The sequence below is a fragment of the Bacillus rossius genome, chromosome 18 (genome assembly GCF_032445375.1).
Source record: "Bacillus rossius redtenbacheri isolate Brsri chromosome 18, Brsri_v3, whole genome shotgun sequence".
Classification (NCBI taxonomy): domain Eukaryota; kingdom Metazoa; phylum Arthropoda; class Insecta; order Phasmatodea; family Bacillidae; genus Bacillus; species Bacillus rossius.
In genome coordinates, this window is record NC_086345.1 from 23,792,974 (window position 1) to 23,813,749 (window position 20,776).

Consider the following 20,776-nt stretch of genomic DNA (forward strand, 5'->3'; position numbering starts at 1 on the left):
AAAATGACCACAACGCTGACAGCTAGAAAACTGCTGTGTACCACAACGCCGAAATACACTAACGCCGAAAAATGTCATTGCAGAACTGCCACAAAGGTTAGGTTAGGTTAGGTTAGACTAGGTTAGGTTAGACTTTGTGAGGTTAGACTTTGTGGCAGTCCTGCAATGAAATTTTTTGGCGTTAGTGTATTTCGGCGTTGTGGTACACAGCAGTTTTCTAGCTGTCGGCGTTGTGGTCAACTTGGCATTTCGACGTTGTGGTATTTCGGCGTTGTGGTGCGTCCCCGAACCAGCCCATATGCTCGCCGAGCATGCCCGCTAGTGTGTGGCCCGCCTGCCCGGGCACACACACGGTGCGCAGAGCTTCAGGAAAAACAACGCGATTTGAAAACTACTCGAGGTATCCGAGTGGGGGTCTGCTTACGAAAAAGCATTTAAGAGTTCGCTGAGGCCCGAAAAGTACTTTTAATTATGGATCATGTTTTTAAACTGTATTTCTAGAAGAGTTAAAATGGCTGAAACGCATGTTTTCAGAGTAATTTTTAGGTGTAAAACAAGTGGTACAGATTCTTGAAAGCACTTGAGGAACTTGCATTACACCTTCATCTTCATTTCTCCGCCATGTAGTGTTACGGTCACCGCTCATGTACACGACGAGAAGACTGCGCGCCAGTCCAGAGGAGACACCGCGCTAGAAGCACCAGCGAGCGTCGCGCTTATCATCCCGCCTCGCCTGACACAGCAGATACGCCCCTGACGAGGCGGGAATCTTAAGACACCCACCTTCACCGCCTCGCTCAGCTAACCAAGACAATCGGCCTACGTCCTGAGCTCTTGCGCACGTTGTCAGCATCGCTAGCGCCTGCCCCGTTCTACCATGCGGTCGCGAAGGGACACAATGGTCTCAGCGGCAGATGGGGGAAGATGCCCTCTGGGGACCGCAGATGCACAGGCCGTCGTCCGTACGACCCTTTATTTATTTTTTTATTTTTTATTTTTTTACGAGCTCGCCGTCCGGGTGGGCAGTCCGTTAGTCCCGCACTCCTCGGACTGCAATAAACACAAGAGTCTAGAGACAGCAATGCTACCGTCCTGCAACTGCCGATCCTCTCCGAAGTTGGCCGATCGGGAGCGCCTACCCCCTGGATGTTTGATTTCCAAGTATCTTTAATGTAACTATCCCAACCAAATCAACCGTCCACAAAGTTTTAAAGTATTTATAATGTAGCTAACCTAACCTAATTGACCATTAGTTATCATGTCCTTATCTGAAAATGACAATTTAATTAATAAATTTACTTTTATTTGCATTCATTATTCAAATATATTTATTACTTTTGAAATTATACGTGCTCGTATTTATTTTTACAAGTACAAAAAAAATTCGCACCTGCCGGGATTCGAACCGGCAACCTTACGATTAAACGATAGCGCCGCCAAGCGCTCAGCCACGAGGCCATATTTGACAAATAGAAGTTTCAGTAGACATATATGATCGTGCCGCCGGCCCCGGAACGAGCGTGAGCGGTGTGGCAGCCGGCCCCGGAACGAGCCAGTTGCCAGTTGCCAGTTGCAGGAAGGTAGCATTGCTGTCGCTAGACTCTTCTCAATAAACTCCCCCCACCCCTCCATCACCACTCCTTCCCCCTCCACAGGGCCGCAGCCACTCCCGACGACATAAACCTCCGAGACTGGGTCGTCAAAGTAGCTCCACATAGCCGCAGTCACCTCTTCTCGCTATCTGGCGAGCGTTAAAGCACTCTTTTTCGGGGTAAAAAAAAAATACATTCCCTTTCCTATAAGGAGACCTAACTGAAATGCGCCATCTTGGTTTCCGCCGTATTTGTCAACATTAGAGACCTGCAAATATTCGCGGATTCGTTCGGTGATAGGCTAGAATTCAAACACACATACCTCTTAGATAATTTTGCTATTATTGGCTTACTGTTCATTTGGACGAATCTCAGCCAGTTGTAAACCCTCGACTAAAGAAGGATCGAATCACAGACAAACCAGCTGAGACGACTTACAAGTCGGCAGACGATGAACTTGCGTTATTTGCCCGAGTGTACAGGGGTGTGTGCAGTCTATCCTGAAGGCCATCGAAACCGCGAATTTTGCAGGTCTCTAGTCAACATACATATTTTTTTTTGACGTGATAACGTCTTATAAATCGATGAACGCCGGCTGCACGCACGAAAAAATTGCCACGTTCCGCCTGAGCCGAGCGTGCAAGAACCGGCCAACCACCCTGCGAGGAAAATCTTCTATAATATAAAAAAGGTTAAGGCGGGCCTTTTAGCTAATTGTTCGTGATTATATTTAAACATATTATTTAAATTAAATTTGCAAAAAAAATTAATAATATTTGAAAATTAAAAAGTATGCGATTTTTCATCAATTTTTTCTTATGACGTTATCGCGTATAATTATCGTCCGTAAACCGACTTTACAAAAAAAAAACCCTTTTTTACATTATTTTATATTAAATTTTTTTTTTACTCTTCAAGCAAACCACATAATTAAATGGAATACCTTGTTATTAATAGTAACCGACTACTTCAAAAAAGTTTCTCTTGTAAATAATTATTAGGGGCATGTACTTTTTCACGAAGTAATCTGATCGCTCATTAGACAGCAATAAGGTATGCCTGCGAAGCGATTGCTCCCTTGTGATTGGCTGCCGTCTGCAAGAGAAGCCATCGCCATGTTTGGACGAGCCAATCAGGACGCGTGTGCTTCCCGCACTGGCTGGCTGTGATTGGTGCGCTGACAGTAGGCATGCAGCTGAAACAAACCCAGCCAGCCACGAAACACAGACACCGCTACATATTTTTAACGCACAGCTGGTCTGGAAATGTTTTTGCTAAAAATACGTGGCCCATAGTTACTACGTGTTATTCTCAGTTAATTAAGTTCGTATTTCAAATTCTGGTGAATAAAAAAGCTTTGATTCAGAACTAAATAACCAATTATTTTATCGTTTGTTCAAACTTTGCTATAAAAAAAACTCCCCAGAAAATTTATTTCTAACTCATATAATGTCGAAATTGAACGCTAATATCTGCAGTGGCTGACAATAAGAAATGAATTTCAATTTTCTCTTCCCTACCCCCCACCCCTTACCATAAAGTCATTTTCTCCTTGCGAATATTTTTCCGTTACAAAGTAGCGCACAAATGGAAACTTTATACCTAAATTCGGAAAGAAATCACATAACCAAAATGGTAATCAGGGGATGTAAATCTTCTTTTGTACGTGGCATGGAAATTGATATAACTTGGCGGTAAATTTTATTTGACCTTTAAGTAGTTAATTATCACCGAAACCCCTTCGATTTTTATCTTCCTTCCATTCTTCCGACACACGACCTCTCGAAAGTCATTTTCTGCGAAAGTGGAAAGGCGAGGTTGTGTCCGAAGGGGTTAAGAGAGAAAGAGAGAGAGAGAGAGAAAGTAAAGAAGATTAAGAGCATCAGCCAGAGGCCAAACAAAGATGTTTAAGTCTCCCCCCCCCCCCCTTTTTCACCACCGTTCCCCGACCACACACACACACACACACACACACACACATACACACACACTCTCTCTCACACACACACTCTCACCAACACACTCACAAACACACATACACGTAAGTTACTCAGTTCGATACTACCATCCCTTCGGAAAGCATCATTTTCTTCGGGTAAAAAATAAGACTTCTTAAATTATTTTCTACTCATAAATGTTTTATTGCAACCTACCTCCCTGATACGGCAAAGGTAAAACACTAAACACTCAACATCCATGTAATGTTATGAGGAAAAAAACTCTTAAAATACAGTAATTTCTTACAATTTTTTGTATGTTAAATATTTCATTTATATTTTTGACGTGTAACATCTTAGCTCTCGGTAAATGGCATTTGTTAGGAGTAACTTCGTGAATGGGACGGAAAAGTGTAACCAAGGTGCTGCTACCTGTGGCGGATGGCGCGAACCAATGTTCACAAAGCCAAAGGATTAACTTTATAGTATTAAATGTTTAGTGAATCTTAACAAGGTGGGCAGAATGTTAGTAAAATTCCTTGTCGAAAATAAGGTCCAAAGCTGGGTTTACTTCCTTTTTTCCCCCTAAGTTTTTTCCCCTTTAATAAGAGCCGTTTAATTACGTCATTTAAAATTTCGTCTCTGCAAATGAAATGATTCGATAGTCGACGTAGCTGCTCAGGTAGCGAATTCTAGCGGCGGGTACGGAAACTACCCGTGATTCGCGTCCAGAAATTGAGTTGAAAACTAAATCACGCTCGGCATTATTTTAAAGGATTCTACGTTAATTTTCGTTGTCCGAGTTTCGTATTTTAAGTGTATTTGTAACACGGGAACACATTAATTTGCTCGTTACCGAATTTAGATGCTTCACTTCTGTGGCGACTTCTGAAAGACTTCCTCAACATTTTCACGTGACAACGTCTAATAAATCGATGAACACCGGCTGCACACACGAAAAAGTGTCCCGTAACGCACATTGTCCCGTTACACTGTGTCCCGTTACGTTCATTTTACTCTTGCGCCGCATCTATCTCTCTTCCACTCGATTGGAACAAACATCGATTTTGACTTTTTCGAGGCACATTAAACTTGAAACACTCCCATTCGTTTCCTACCCTTTCCTATCATCGTCCTATCCTTAACAGAATAACACAGATTGGAAGAAGTTAAATAGCAAACATGTATAAAAGTTATAGTTAAAATATTCTCTTCTTTAAATTAATAAACATATTTGTATTAATGAGTGCAAATAAAAGTAAATTTATCAATTAAATTGTAGATTTCATTTCACTCCTTTGTATCCCTACAAAATAGTGATAATTCAATAAAAAATATTCAATTTTATTGATAAAATTATGCAATAATTTCATCAATGTTTTGTTATGACGTTGTCACGTTAAACTATCGTCCGTAAACCGACTTTACAGACAACCAATTTTTTTCCATACTTATGTCACTTAGGGATACGGGAAGAGTATTGATACATTTTGGTATCGGGCAGTTTTCTTTATATACTGATACATTTGTAATCGATACATTTTAAACGACATTTTTTTGTCACGTGATTCCATTTTGTGAAGTATTATTATATTAAATAATCCTAGACACAAATATATATTTTTAATTATTTTAGTAAAATGAGATGAAACATTTAATTTAAAATACAGGCAGTACGTTGCCAAATGCACAATAAAGGTAATAAGTTGAACGATTTGATCAATTTTTCTTTTTTAATATTAGATTTTCTGTATTTGCATTTAGGTTTAAGGAATTTCCAGTCGTTTCACAGTTTTACATGTAATATGTTTTCCAATTCCTTTTCATGTTCCATGATTCTTTTTTGTTAGTTTGTGAATGAAATTTTATAGCGATTACCTCCATAAGATAGTTTTACGAGTACATTCGATACTATTAGGAAAATTATTCTTTTCTTTCGTAATATTAATCAGTAGAGCATCGACCCTCTTTATCAGATACCCTGTTCCTACTGGCATCTTTAAAAATAGTTTAACTGCGTGTTTCTATAACTCCAACGTAAAATCCGTTTGTGAAACAAATATTCATGTTTAATAATATATATCTGTAAATTTGTACATTAACTTGGAAAACAACTCCATTTCTACACAACGGCGTTCGCAGTAATATTGACTTCGGATTCTTAAAATAGGAATTTATGCTTTGTTTTGTCCCACTACCTCCAATATTTGAAGTTATTTGTAAAATATTTCCCTGAATATCTTTCCAGTATTAACTGCGCACATTAGTAAGCATGATCAAACAAAATTCGTTCAAATTATTTAACGTTCGTTTACTTTTTCTATGGTTTTCGAATAAAATTAGGCTTAAATGAAACATCAGTTAAAATGTAAAATTTATGCGTCAGTTTATTTGTGAGGAATTCTCAGTATTATAATTTTCGCAGGCAGTCACGGCCATTGTCTGAAGTAGCTTGGCTTCTGGGTTGTAGCCGTGTCCTTTGCGAATAATTCACCGACTTTTCGGTCGAGGTTGCAGTCGCCATCATCAGCGAACAGTTACACCTACTACTACCACCTCAGGAGGTAACTGCTCCCTGATGATGGCGACTGCAGCGTCGTTCGAAACGTCGGTGAATTTTATCGCCAAGGACACGGCTACAACCAAGAAGCCAAGCTACTTTACTCAGTATTATCTCGAATATAGTATTTAAAATATCCTAAATGAACCCTAGCCATGCGGTTATCTTTTTTTGTAACTATTTCATGGCAACTGGCAACTGTTTTTTTTTCTTTTCTTTGTGTGGTCATGTCTGTTCTCCCTCAAGCTAAAACCAACAAGGGTCATTTCCGGCTCTTCCGGCCTTTGCTCTTTGTCCCAGTTGTACCCCTTCCCATCACCACTTGGTCATTTGCCCACCTCCCCCTGCCATTTCCCTTTCCTCTTTTCCCTTCCTCGCTCTCTTCGCCCTTCGCGTAAAAGCGTCGCCATTCTCCAGTCGTCTGTTTGCCCAGGGTCGCATCCCGACGGACGTATGTTCTTGCGAGTGCTTAATGGAGGTCGCGTGCAAATGAAGGAGACGGGGAAACAAAAATGGCGTCTCCGGAAGCTTGAAAAATTACCACTCGGGCGGGCGACGGGAACAGCCGAGCGTGTTTTTTTTTTTTTTTTTAACCAGCACTAGTTTTGTGCGAAGCTTGTACGTTCATCAACGACGGAGTAACCTTCCACCTTAATGACAGACAATTTCAATTTCACCTTTAAAATCACGTGAAAATAATTCTCAAGCGAAATATGTGTAGAGACCGGAAAAATTCGCGGGTTCAATGACCTCCAGGATAGACTCCAATATCCTCTACACACTCGGGCAATTGCCAACTGTTCATTGGCTGTTGACTTGTGAGTCGTCTCGACTGGGTGGCCTGTGATTCTACACTTCTATGAGTGAGGTTCTCTAATTGGCCCTCAGTCCTCCAGATTAACAGTGGACCAATGACAGAAGCAGCACTAAGGTATAATTTTTTGAATTTTAGCATAGCACGAAATGAACCAGCAAATTTTTCAGGTCTCTATGTTATGAAGATAAGAACATTTTCACCTTAAATTCACGCAGAACGCTTGTTACAAATTATACAGGGAATAAGTAAATTTACTTTACCGGGTTAACATATTTTAAACATGAATCAACAATGTGTTGCTTGAAAAAAAACACCGCCTGTGTGACATTTTAAAAATATTTTTTATGGAAACATTAGAATTTAGTGTCTTCTCACGACGTGTTTCGCAAAAAAATATCCAACAGAATGCGCTGCTGTGTTTTTTTTTCTAACACCGCATAAAGTTTTTAAGCTATCCTGAAAATTTTGCTTTCTGTCACGTAGGTGGTGTTGATTACTAATCGACGCAATGATAATCTTATTGTAATACAAAACGTTCAAAATATTTTTTAATTTACAGCCAAATAACATTTTTTTCCATCGCGCTTGTGTTTACTCTGTTTACAAAAGAAACACATAAACTCGGAAATCAAAATGAGGCATATGTTATTTAAAGATCCGGTTATTTGATAATACAAAACACTCTTAATTTATTTCAGGTTAATACTTCGTTAAAAAAAGTCCGTATATTTACTATTATTTCTTACAGAGCTGGCGTTTTTTTTTTTTTTTTTTTGCCGCTTCAAAAGTGAAGAGTTTGCCAACGTTTCGGTCGACTTTGCAGTCGCCGTCTTAAGGAAAACAAATTTATTCTCCCACTGATGATAACCCTGAAGATGGCAACTGCAATGTCTACTTAAAAGTTGACCCCTCTCTTCACTTTTTGACGCGGCTGAAAATCCACAAGCTGAGAAACCTCAAGCATGTGTTGCGAAAACCTGCGACGCTTATTAATTTCCGTGAAATTTCATGGAACTTTCCGCTAGGTATCACATTTTAAGTAGTTATATACACGGGGGGAAAAAAAATGTCTCTACTTCTAAAGATTCTTTGGGAAACCAGTTTCCAAGAAATATTTTGTAATACACACAAAAATGACATATTTAAATATTGTAATTTATTAGCAAATGTATCCAAGAAAATACAACTACACTTTCCGACTTGCTGAAAATATAATTTCCCTACAGTTCGTCGTTTATACTCCGACAACAACGAAAAATTTCCAACAGTAATACAATCCAACGTAAATACGATAGAATCATGTCTCCGACAGTAACTTTTCTTGTGAATGCAAGCGCTTCCATAGTTTCAGTACAAAAGCAACTCTTGTAATTTTACAAAATAGAAACTAAACAAAGAGCACTTCTGTATTTTTTTTTACAAATAGATACTTGTAAAAGTGCAAATAAAATCTTTGTATAAATTACGAAAACCGATAGTGTAGATTTCTGGCTCAAGATCACATAAAATTGGTTGTTTTAAGATGAAATAAAACATATTAGCACGATATTAGTATACTGTTAGTTATATATCCATTAAAATATTTATTAAAGCATTGATACGTCTGTGGTGTAAAGGCTTTGTGTATTTGCTTCTATTGAGGTTGGAATAGGTTGAATCTCCATTGTAGCAAAAGGCATTCCGAAATTTGTATTTCGGTAGGAATATGCCCATACTACAACATGAAGAGTGAGTTTTGTGCAGGCTGGGCTTTTCGTCAATCGTTAGATTATAACAAAAATCCTGGGAATCATCAAGCAGATACATTACTTTGTAAAAGCTCGAACAGTGTATCTGAAATATTGTATTTAGTAAAGTAAACGTAATAGTGAGAATAGAGAAAATACATGTTTTTGTTGTACTTCATCACTTGCATTATTTCATAATTTTATTTATTTGTGTATTTATAAGGAATGGAAATTGAAAGACGCCATTTTGTTTTCAACAAATTTTTTTAAAATTGGTTTTGTGTCATTTAGAATTTAAAAAAATTGGTCGTTTAGACATAGTATATAATTTTATGGAATTTTTTGTTATTAATAGTTAAGGAATGCTACAGATATTTCCTCCTGTCGAATAATAGTTGGTGTTTAGCAACGAAATAATTTATTTTGTCAGAATGAAGAAAACTGTGATAATGCTGTCAAAAAACTTTAGTTTATAGTCTTAAAATAACACCAAAATTATCGTAACATTTACTTTTACCGTAATTATTAGAGACCGGAAAAATTCGCGTGTTAAATGACCTTCAGGATGGACTCCAATATCCTCTACACACTCGGGCAAATGCCAACTGTTCATTGGCTGTTTACTTGTGAGTCGTCTCGACTGGGTGGCCTGTGATTCGACACTTCTATGAGTGAGGGTCTCTAATTGGCCCTCAGTCCTCCAGATTAACAGTGAACTAATGGCAGAAGCAGCACTAAGGTATAATTTTTTGAATTTTAGCTTAACATGAAATTAACCCGTGAAATTTTCAGGTCTCTAGTAATTATGGATGGTTTACAAAATAAAATATATTCATGTTGACAAGTGGAGTGGTTTCAATCTGGCAACAGTGTACGCCATTTACTCTGCACTGCAATCTAAGCATGAGACAGACTATAGGCGGGCCCCCTTAATATGACGTCATCCCACGTCTATAGCGCTATCGTGAAACGCTAATACGAGACACGATTTATTGCAACTGCGGCCATTAAATTACACCGGCCTTCCAAATATATTCATATTTCCTCTGGATGATAAATCTTTCCACGTATAGGGGGAAGGAAAAAAAAACCACATACTGGTCCGAAATAAGGGAGGGCACATTATCTGCTTTCAGCGCCTAATTTTCTGACACGGATTTAATACTACTGTCAAGCCTTCCTCGAAAAAAACATAGAGAAATTACAGAAATATTATTTTTTTGAAACCTATACATGTTACTTAACCATCCCGCAAAAATAAAAATATGTATTCCTACTAGATTCTGTAACGCTCAACATAGTTGACCTAACCTAACCAACATTTTTGTCTCGACATTTTGACGTTTGTGTTAAACTAACAACCAACTTCACAATTAGTGAGAACAAAAGACTTGATACATTTTTCAACAGATACCAAAAGTGTTTACACAACAGTCAACCACGCAGATTTCATTTTCCGTTTTCATTCTAGTAAAAAAAAAAAACACTAACCTATCCATACCACTACAAGAATAATAGTCAATAACTTCTGTTAAAGAGTGGTTCTATGATTGTTAAAATCAGTGAACGTCACTGGAATTTTTTTTCAAAATATCCCAGTGGCGTCTGTTTACGAAAAGCAATTAGGAATAATCTAAGGGTGGGCGAGTAGTTATGTTTCTGAATTTCTATTTTAAAACTGTATTTTTATAAGAGTGAAAATTGGTAAAATTGGGTGATTTCCGAGTGGTTTTAGGCATAAAACGCCCGGTTCAGATTTTAGGCACTCGCATTTCAACTTTATCTTAATTTCTCCGCTGAATAATATTATGGTGACCGCTCAGATCTCATAGTCGTCCTGGGCAGCCGTGGGCTTTAGAGGCGATACCGCGATAGAAACACCAGCGAGCGTCGCACTTATCTCGTTACGCTCCTGACTAGGCAAGGCACGGTATAACATCAGTGGCAATAAGTAATAAATCATCGGGCTGCAGGGAAACTTGGAGGTTTGTCGGTGTATTATCCCGCACCACTCCATTAAATTACACAGTTTCTCCATTCACATTACTTATTGCGAGTGTATTGATGTAGGTATATAGTCCGAGCCACGTAACTTGGCTCAAATTTGACGGGTATCAACGGTGCCTGTAAACAACATCATGTGATTTGTCAGTATTCGTAAACAAATATCACGTGATGCAATGAATGCGAGAGTACTAGTACGTCTTTTTATAACTGTCAAAATTTTAAGACAAGTAACACGAAAAGACTTTAATGTCGTGTAACGGGTTTGATTTGAACGAAGCGATGTGATTGAAGTGAGGTTTTTTTTCGTCGAGTTACTTCACGGTTAAACGTGTTTAAAGTCTGGCTATACGACATATAGATTTATTATAAAAAAGGGGGTTGTCTGTAAAGTCGGTTTACGGACGATAATTTTACCTTCGTGATACATAATAAGAAAACAGTGATGAAAAATTGCATAAATTTTAATTTTCAAATATTATTTACAGTTTTTGCAAATTTAATTTAAATGATTTGTTTCAATATAATCACGAACAATTAGTTAAAAAGCCCACCTTAACCTGTTGATATTATAGGCGATTTTCTCGCTCGGTGGTTGGCCGGTTCATGCACGCTCGGCTCAGGCGGAACGTGACAATTTTTCGTACGTGCAGCTGGTGTTCATCGATTTATAAGACGTTATCACGTCAATAATTATTTTCGTATTATAGCCGTACATATTTTTACCAAGTGGCAAAGTCAGCTCGGGGTAATAATGGCCAATAGCCCGCCTCTAAAGAAAGTAATTAACAGCTTTAAATGACCAATTTATAAGACCATGTGCGAAAAGATTCTCCAGACCAGCTATGTGTAAAAAACTGTGTGTGTATCGCGTTTGGCTGGGTTTATTTTCAGACACATGTCTACTGTCAGCGCACCAATCACAGCCATCCATTTAGGAAGCAAACCTTTCCCTGAATGGCCCGGCCGAACAGGGCAATGTATTCTCTTGCAGACGGCCGCCAATCACAAGGGACATACCTTATAAGCGATCAGGTTACTTCTTAGGTACTTCTCAAAAAAGTACATGCTCCTACTAATGTATGACTCAGTTAATGGCCACTAAAAGTGCAAAAGTAAAGTGTAGATTTGTATTTTAACCCGTATTATGGCACAAATCATAAACGGTGGTTTTATAAATATCCACTTTCAAATGTGGCAATTTTTAATGTGTTTGTCATGGAATGTACATTATCCTCTGACGGATCGCTCTGCTCGAAGGGGGGAAAAAAATAGGGGTGTGGCTGTGTCATGGGCACGGCCGTGTGTTGTACGTGAATACGTGTACGTATCCACTCGCATAATTCCAACCGCCCCAGCTGCAGATGTACTGGCACCGCCGCGCCGTTGATCCGCTCGGCCGCATTCATTATTTTACGTTCCCGGCACTGCTTCACTTCGTCATATGGTGTTTTATTGGTATCATTCGATTGCTTTTGGGGAGCCCTTTCCAACCGTAAACGATCTCTGTATTTGGATTTGGCTTTTTGACGCGTATAGGCCGACACCATATATATTCACTGTAACTATTTTCAACTAATGTTTTATATATATGCAATCGATAAATTTGAGAGCAGACAATTGAAGCCCAAACTAACGTCGTTGCTTCTCCGAGTCAAAAGTTATACTAAATGGAAATCTTGAAAACGCAGAAAAAATGACCTCAAAATGGCGGCGCTTCCCCCTCCACGGCGCGCGATGCGTCACAGTCCTCACTTAGCGTAACGAATTCTTTGATCCTTTAGCTATCCAGTGGCGTGATTACATTTTGGATGGAGATGATAGATATGTAGCTGCAACACCAAACTGTTATCATTCGTTTTTTTTTAAATATGGAAGCCATTTTAAAGATATTATCTTTGAAAGATTTGTGCAATGGGAGTGCATGACTTGATGTAAGCTTTTGGACATACGCCATTGCTAAGCGCATGCATGTCTGTAGAAGAAAACTACAAAAAACCCAAAAGACAAAAACACAAATTAAGCAGAAAATTGCGGTTGTCAATTGAGTTTATATCCTGTTGACAACAGCAATTTTTTTCTTAATTTGTTTTTTGTCTTTTGGGGTTTTTTTTTTTGTAGTTTTCTTCTACAGACATACCTACATGTGCTTAGCAATGGCGTACGTCCAAAAGCTTACATCAAGTCAATTTTAAAGATGTGTTCACGTCAAAAACAAGTGTGTTAACGTGTCGTCGTTTTCGTCGCAGCTTCTCTCGCCTTGTTTGCGGTTCGTTTGACAGACAGGCACGCCCCCCCTGGCGAGATATACGACGGCGCCGGTGTGGATGTGAGGTGGGTACGGGTGGAAGAGGTGTGGAGGGGTTTAGCCGACCCTGTTATCTGCGCGCGATCCGCGCAGATGTGTTGTTGCTGGGTGAGGGAGGGTGTGTGGGTGGGAGGATCACATAAATCTGCGACACAAACCCTCTCGGCAACACGACGCGCCCGGTCACAAATCACAAGACGGACGCAAAACCACGCTCGTGCCGTGATGGGACGTCATCGTCGAGAGAGAGAGAAAGAGAGAGAGAGAGAGAGAGAGACTCTGTGTTAGTGAAGCTCCGTATTTCCCCCCCCCCCCCCAACCCTTTTCACGGCCAGCTGTCTCACGCGACTGACCATCCCACGATATGTCATCACTAGAGACCGGAATAAATTCGCGGATTCATTTCGGGATATGTTAAAATTCAAATAATTATAGCGTTGTGCTGCTTCTGCTGTTGGTTCACCGTTAATATGAAAGGACTCTCGGCCAATCAGGGACCATCAATCAAAGAAGTATCCAGTCACAAGTTACGGACTTAAGACGTCTCAAAATTCAGCACCCAATGAACAGGCGCCGTTTGCCCAAGTAGGCAGAGGATCGTGGAGTCTATCTTGAAGGTCATTTAACTCGCGAATTTTTCCAGTCTCTAGTCATCGCTAATTTCGCAATAGGATAGAGTCCAAATACTTTTTACATTATTTTCCTTCAGTGATTGGGCCACAGTTTATCGGAAGGACTCTGGGCCAATGAAAAATCTTTAACAGAAGAATTAGCGGATTACGATCATTCCAGTCAACAGGTGTTACGAGTCGGTAACCAATCAGCAGATGTAATTGGCACGAGTGCATAGAGGATCACGGAGTCTATCCTTTAGGGATTTGAAATCGCGAATTTTTCCGGTCTCTAGTCAACACTAGACACATGCGAATTTCCCGGTAAAAGATTTTCGAAGCTAGATGAAAGTTAAAAACACTGTGACACCGTCTGTGTTTCGTGATTGGGTGAGTTTCTCTCAGGTGCATGTCGATTGTAAATACACCAATCACAGTAACTCAGTGCGGAAGTAAAACGCGTTCTGAGTGGCTCCGGTCAAGCAAGGCAACGACTTCTCTCGCAGACGGCCGCCAATCACAAGGGAGAAACCTCTGGTGCGGGTATACCTTGTTGCAGTCTAATAAGTGTTCAGATCTTTTCGCAAAAAATGCCTGCCCCTAGCCACGCATATTTCGCGAAAAGATACGAAAGCAACGACCATGAATAATTAGTAAGAAATCATTGCATCGAAATAAGAATTTTTGTTCAAATTAAAATAGATCCTTAGGAAGTCATTTTGATTACTAGAGGGTGGTGAGGTGTTTCGTTGACTACTTCGTTTAACCACTATTATTTTTCTCTCAATATTTTTTATTTATGAAATCATCAGCGAGGGGCGCTAGTGTCACCTGATATATTTCCCAGCTGTTATAGCTTGTGTCAAAGTAATTGCTCTCTGGGTTCAGCATCATTAATACTTAAACAATGGAGGGAAACTTTAGCCCTGACTGACTGAGCCCACGAAATATTCCCGTGTCTACATGTATATATGCCCAGATTACACGTGGTGTATGTTCAGGTATCTAGCTGGTGGATGATTGAGCACTGCTCTATGCTGTGTCCGTGGTGAAGGGATAAAAAATGAGCCACGCATGATGTAAGACCCCCTGCTGAAAGATCGATACTCTGTGATTAACGACGGTGTTTCACCGGGGATGAGTTAATCCTTCTGCTGAAGGATGTCACCCTTGAAAAAAAAAAATATGTGATAGTTTTCAGTACTCCACAGAGATGTGTAACATATAGAGACCTGCAAAATTCGCGGATTCATTGACCTCTAGGATAGACTCCACAGTCCTTTAAATACTCGCGGAAATGACACCTGTTCATTGGCTACTGACGCGTGAGACGTCTCAACTAGGCTGTCTGTAATTCGGCACTTTCTTGGTTTAGTGTTTCCCATTGCAGTTCCCCGGATAAAATGTGGGCCAATCGCAGAAGCGGTACGAAGGTATAGTTGTTTTGATGCTAGCCTATCGCGAAATAAATCCGCGAATTTTGCATGTCTCTAGTAACATATAACCTTAGGTAACGATCAAATTTATGTGATATCATTAGTAGAGACCGGCAAAATTCGCAGATTCATTCGGCGAATAGGCTAGTAATCAAATACATATACCTTTATATTGATTTTGCTATTGGCTTACTGTTCATCTGGACGAATCTCAGCCAATCATAAACCCTCAACCAAAGAAGGATCGTATCACTGAAAAATCAGATGGTACGACTCACAAGTCGGCAGCCAATGAACTTGCGTTATTTGCCCAAGTGTTCAGGGGAATGTGCAGTCTATCTTGAAGGCCATCGAAACCGCGAATTTTTCCGGTCTCTAATCATTAGAGACTGGAAAAATTCGCGAGTTCAATGACCTTCAGGATACATTCCACGATCCTCTGCCTACTTGGGCTAACGGCGCCCGTTCATTGGGTGCTGAATTTTGAGGCCTCTCAAGTGGGTAACTTGTGAATGGATACTTCTTTGATTAATGGTCGCTGATTGGCCGAGAGTCCTTTCATATTAACAGTGAACCAATAGCAGAAGCAGCACAACGGTATAATTATTTTAATTTTAGCATATTACGGAATGAACCCGCGAATTTTTCCGGTCTTTACCTATAAGGAAATGTTGGTCGCCAGCTGAAAAAGTTTGGGAACCGCTGCTCTAGACTGAAACAGTTAACGCCGCAGTGAAGACGTCTGCTGTTGGCTCGCAGCGCATCTGGAGGACTCTTTGCGGTCACTCCGGGTGAAGGGGTGACGTCACCGCGGTGACGTTGACGTGTTTACGCCCCTTCACCGCTCTGACGGGCGAGACCCCTCTGTTGTTTACCGCGCCGCGCCAGAATGTTACGAGCTCGCGCAGGTTTCAACCTGTCCCTCTCGTAGCCTCGCGCAGGGTGCCGTTTTTTAAAAACCCTCTGGGATTCGGTTTTTTGGACGTTCGAAGCGTATTGGTAGGGACACCTGTATTTCGCGAATACATTTCGTGTCAAGGTATTTCACAAAACACTGTAGCTTTTCTCCTGTGGTTATTGGCTGAGGTCGGTGAGAGGTGTCGTCCCGCTCTTGACGGGGCCAATGAGAATGTGGTCACCGTACTGCTGCACCTTCACAATTTGCCATGACTCTTAGAAAAAAGCTACAGTGTTTTGTTGAATACCTTGACATGAAATGAAATCACGAAATACAGGTGTCCCTACGTATTGGCAGGGGCATGCATTTTTCGCGAAATAATCTGATCGCTCGTTAGACTGCAACAAGGTATGCCATTGCTCCCTTGTGATTGGCGGCCGTCTGCGAGAGTAAGACATCTCCCTGTCTGGCCGGGCCATTCAGAACGAGTTTAGCTTCCGCACTGGATGGCTGTGATTGGTGCGCCGACAGTAGACATGCGCCTGGAATAAACCCAGCCAACCACGTGACACAGAAAATGCTACAGAGTTTTAACACACAGCTGGTCGGAAAATCTTTTCGCGAAAGTGACATGGCCCTACCTATTGGTGTGCCAAATGAAACTTTTATGATAGCGAAACTATCCTGAAATTAATTTTGTACCACCTTAAGGCCCCTGCCTACCCGGGCACACACACGTTGCGCAGAGCTTCAGGAAAAACAACGCGATTTCAAAAATACTCAAGAAATCCGAGTGGGGGTCTGCTTACGAAAAGCATTTAAGAGTTCGCTGAGGGCCGAAAAGTTCATTGATTTCGGATTAAGTTTCTAAAAAATGTATTTTCAGAAGAGTTAAAATGGCTAAAACGCATGTTGTCAGAGTAATCTTTAGGCGTAAAACAACCGGTACAGATTCGTGAAAAGCCCTGCGCGAGGCTAGAAAAAGGTTTCAACGAATTCTAGTGGACGTTTCACAATCATCCATGCAATTGTTATGTAAATTTTTTTTTTAGAGATAGCAGTAACATCGCACAAAAATAGAGCCGCCCTACATATTTTTTGACGTGACGTCTAATAAATCTATGAACGCCAGCTGCACGCACGATAAAGTGTCCCGTTACGCTGTGTCCCGTTACGCGCATTGTAAGCTTGCGCCGCATCTATCTCTCTTCCACTCGATTGGAACAACCATCGATTTGACTTTTTCGAGGCACATTAAACTTGAAACACTCCCATTCGTTTCCTACTTTTCCTATCATCGTCCTATCCTTAACAGAATAACACAGATTGGAAGAATTTAAATAGCAAACATGTATAAAAGTTATAGTTAAAGTAATCTCTTCGTTAAAAAATAAACATATTTGAATTAATGTGTGCAAATAAAAGTAAATTTATCAATTAAATTGTAGATTCATTTCACTCCTTCTTTGTATCCATACAAAATAGTGATAATTCAATAAAAAAGATTCAATTTTATTCATAAAAGTATGCAATAATTTCATCATTGTTTTGTTATGACGTTGTCACGTTAAACTATCGTCCTTAAACCAATTTTACGGACAACCAATGTTTTTTTTTTTTAATTTGTACAATAACATGAAGACAACTGTATCACTACAAAATAGTGCTCGCAGTAATACCGGGTTCGGCTTCTTACCCGATCATCTATGATTTGTGTCGTTCCAGTACCTCAAATATTTAAAACGTACTCTGAATATGTTTCCAGTAACTGAGCACATTAATAAGCATCATAATAAAACAAAAAAAGAGTTCAAATATTAAATATTCGATTATATTTTTCATGTTTAAAAAAAATTTAAATGAAACAAAAGTTATAATATAAAATTATGCACCAATTTTCGTAATAAATACTCAGTATATCTAGAAAAAATATATTTTTATTAATGCAAAAAAAAAAAAACAATATACAATGTCACGTGTGGTACAAAGTTACAATATCTTTCTTGTAGTATTACAAACGGCTACTTTTGAAAAGTACAAAAAAAATTATGTTTAATGTGTGCGTGACCAATACAGGTGTTAAAAAGAAAACTTCGCATATATAAATATAGCAGACAAGTAAGGTACACAAGTATATGAAACATGTGTACAAATGTGCAGGTATACAAGCATGCAGGAGTAAGTACAGGTATATGAGTGTAAATGAGTGGCATGTAATAATCTGAGTGCGAAATTATGCGAACGTGAAAGTATACATTTGCGCCAGTATAAAAATTGTCATCGATCGTTATACACTACCATCTGTGTTTATAGAAAGTAATTTTTTTAGTAAAATAAATTTTCGTTGCACTTTTCGTTGCATTCTGAGCCTTACACTTTTCGTTACGCTATGATGAAATTGTCAACTCGAATCTCACTATCGGCTGTAGATAAATGTTCACTTGAAAAATATTTCTAGTAGTGAGGTAGTGCGTCCTGTAAAATTTCATTATTTTAAATTAATGCTAAAAATGTTTAAAATTCAAACTTAAGAGTGGCTGAACTTTTATAAAAGATAAAAAAAACATATTGCCTGCGTTTTGCGCAATTCAGCGCCAAAGTTACATTACTTAAGTTTCAGGGGCTTCAAAATAAAGAGAATTAAATGGTTCGTATAGTTGAAATCATGCTACTGGCTAATTCTTCTTGTGTCTTGAATTTATTTTCAAAAAATGATATACAATTATTTTATTTATTTTACAAAACGCGCAAAATTACATATTACCAATTATTCTGTGTATTTGACCAAATTATTATTTAATGTCCACAAAGTTGCTGAAAAATTGCACTAAAATATGTTTGTCACAAACTGTTTTTATAGTTCTTATCGTGTAAGTTTCAATCGCGTTAAAAGTGAAGAGTTCACGAACGAATTTTCGGTAGACGGTGCAGTCGCCATCATCAGGCTGAGATAATGACCTTGATGATAGCGACTGCAATGTCGACCGAAACGTTGTCTAAAACTAAAAAAAAATTTTATTGTCTGTAAAGTCGGTTTACGGACGATAGTTTAACTTGACAACGTCATAACAAAACATTGGTGACATGATTGCATACTTTTATCAATAAAATTGAATCATTTTTATTGAATTATCACTATTTTGTATGGATACAAAGAAGGAGTGAAATAAAATCTACAATTTAATTGATAAATTTACTTTTATTTACACTCATCAATTCAAATATGTTTATTAATTTAAGGAAGAGATTATTTTAACTATAACTTTTATACATGTTTGCTATTTAACTTCTTCCAATCTGTGTTATTCTGTTAAGGATACGACGATGATAGGAAAAGTAGGAAACGAATGAGAGTGTTTCAAGGATGATGTGAAGGAAAATGGCTTACCCAACACCAAGATGCAGTCAAAAATAATATATTTACGCCACGGACTCTGCAGTAATGCTAGGGGGTTCAGGTTAGCAAAGAGTAATATAAAATGAGCGTAACGGGTCACAGCGAAACGGGAAAATGTGCGTAACGGGACCCTTTTTCGTGTGTGCAGCCGGCGTTCATCGATTTATTAGACGTTTTCACGTCAAAAAAAAAAAAAAACAAGAATTCATTCATTGGGGGTCAAAGTAGACTTGAAACGCACATGCATTGATGATAGGACCCCAGTGCAATCGACAAGACATGAGCCAGTTTAAACAAGGATAAGAATTAGCAGCCCAATCACGTGTAACTCACCTTATATGACCTTGATATCAACAAATGAGAGTTAGAAAGAAGCTTGATCATGTATAGTCGAGTCGAGTCTAACCTGGAGTGAAATTTATCCGAGAAATAAGCGTTGTTCTAATGGTGATGTATCAAGAATTTGTTTTGGGTCAATGCAGTTTACAAATACTCTCTATATTGTTCATTCTATCCTGACTGATAGATATATTATATATTTTTTTTGACGTGATAACGTCTTATAAATCGATGAACGCCGGCTGCACGCACTAAAAATTGTCACGTTCCGCCTGAGCCGAGCGTGCAAGAACCAGCCAACCACCATGCGAGAAAATCTTCTATAATGTCAATACAGGTTAAGGTGGGCTTTTAAACTAATTGTTCGTGATTACATTAAAAAAAATTATTTAAATTAAATTTGCAAAAACTGTAAATAATATTTGAAAATTAAAAAAAAAATACAATTTTTTCATCAATGTTTTCCTATGACGTTATCACGTTAAATTATCGTCCGTAAACAGACTTTACAGACAAACCCCCCCTTTTTATAATTATGATATAATTATTTGCAGGCGAATGCTGATGCTACAGTTGCTTTCTCGTTGTTTCATACGAGAAAATACGAGCTTGTTACCTCACGCAGAACCAGCAAGTTGCAGACGTAAACAAAAGGATATTTATGGAAGGCTAACGATCTAAAATATTCCTGTGATTAATCATTATTTTAAAACTATAAAGATAGAAACCCCTGGAAATTACGCGAATTTCGTCTGTCGTCAGGTTGAAATGAAAGTGTTTGGTTCCCCACTGGCTGATTTTGTAAGAGAGAACCTTTTTGTGTTCATGTTAATCGCCACCTACCATGTTGTGGTTGGTTTTCAGACTACGACGTAATCATGATTGAGATGTTTCGGAAGTTAGCCCCTGAACGTGACACTACCCGCAGAACACCAAAGCATCTTTGGTGGCCTACCCTCTCAGGCTACCCGAGCCTTGTTGATGGAGGGGGAGAACCACGTGACCTCGCCCACCCCTCCTTCCTCCCTCCGGAGGCGGGGAAGTAACTCCGTGCTTCTGGATGGTTCTACCGCGAAGTAGATGCCAGCGAAAGGAGTATCTATAGCCCTGGGGTTGGGTTGCAGTCCCCAAAGAGTCTTCGAAGAGTCGG

General features: G+C 39.2%; 1 protein-coding gene across 1 annotated transcript in view; it reads left to right on the forward strand.

Annotated features, from left to right (window-relative positions):
- The window catches only part of LOC134541174 (corticotropin-releasing factor receptor 1-like), a 163,618-nt gene that overhangs the window by 98,290 nt on the left and 44,552 nt on the right, over positions 1 to 20,776 (forward strand). The window lies entirely within an intron of this gene.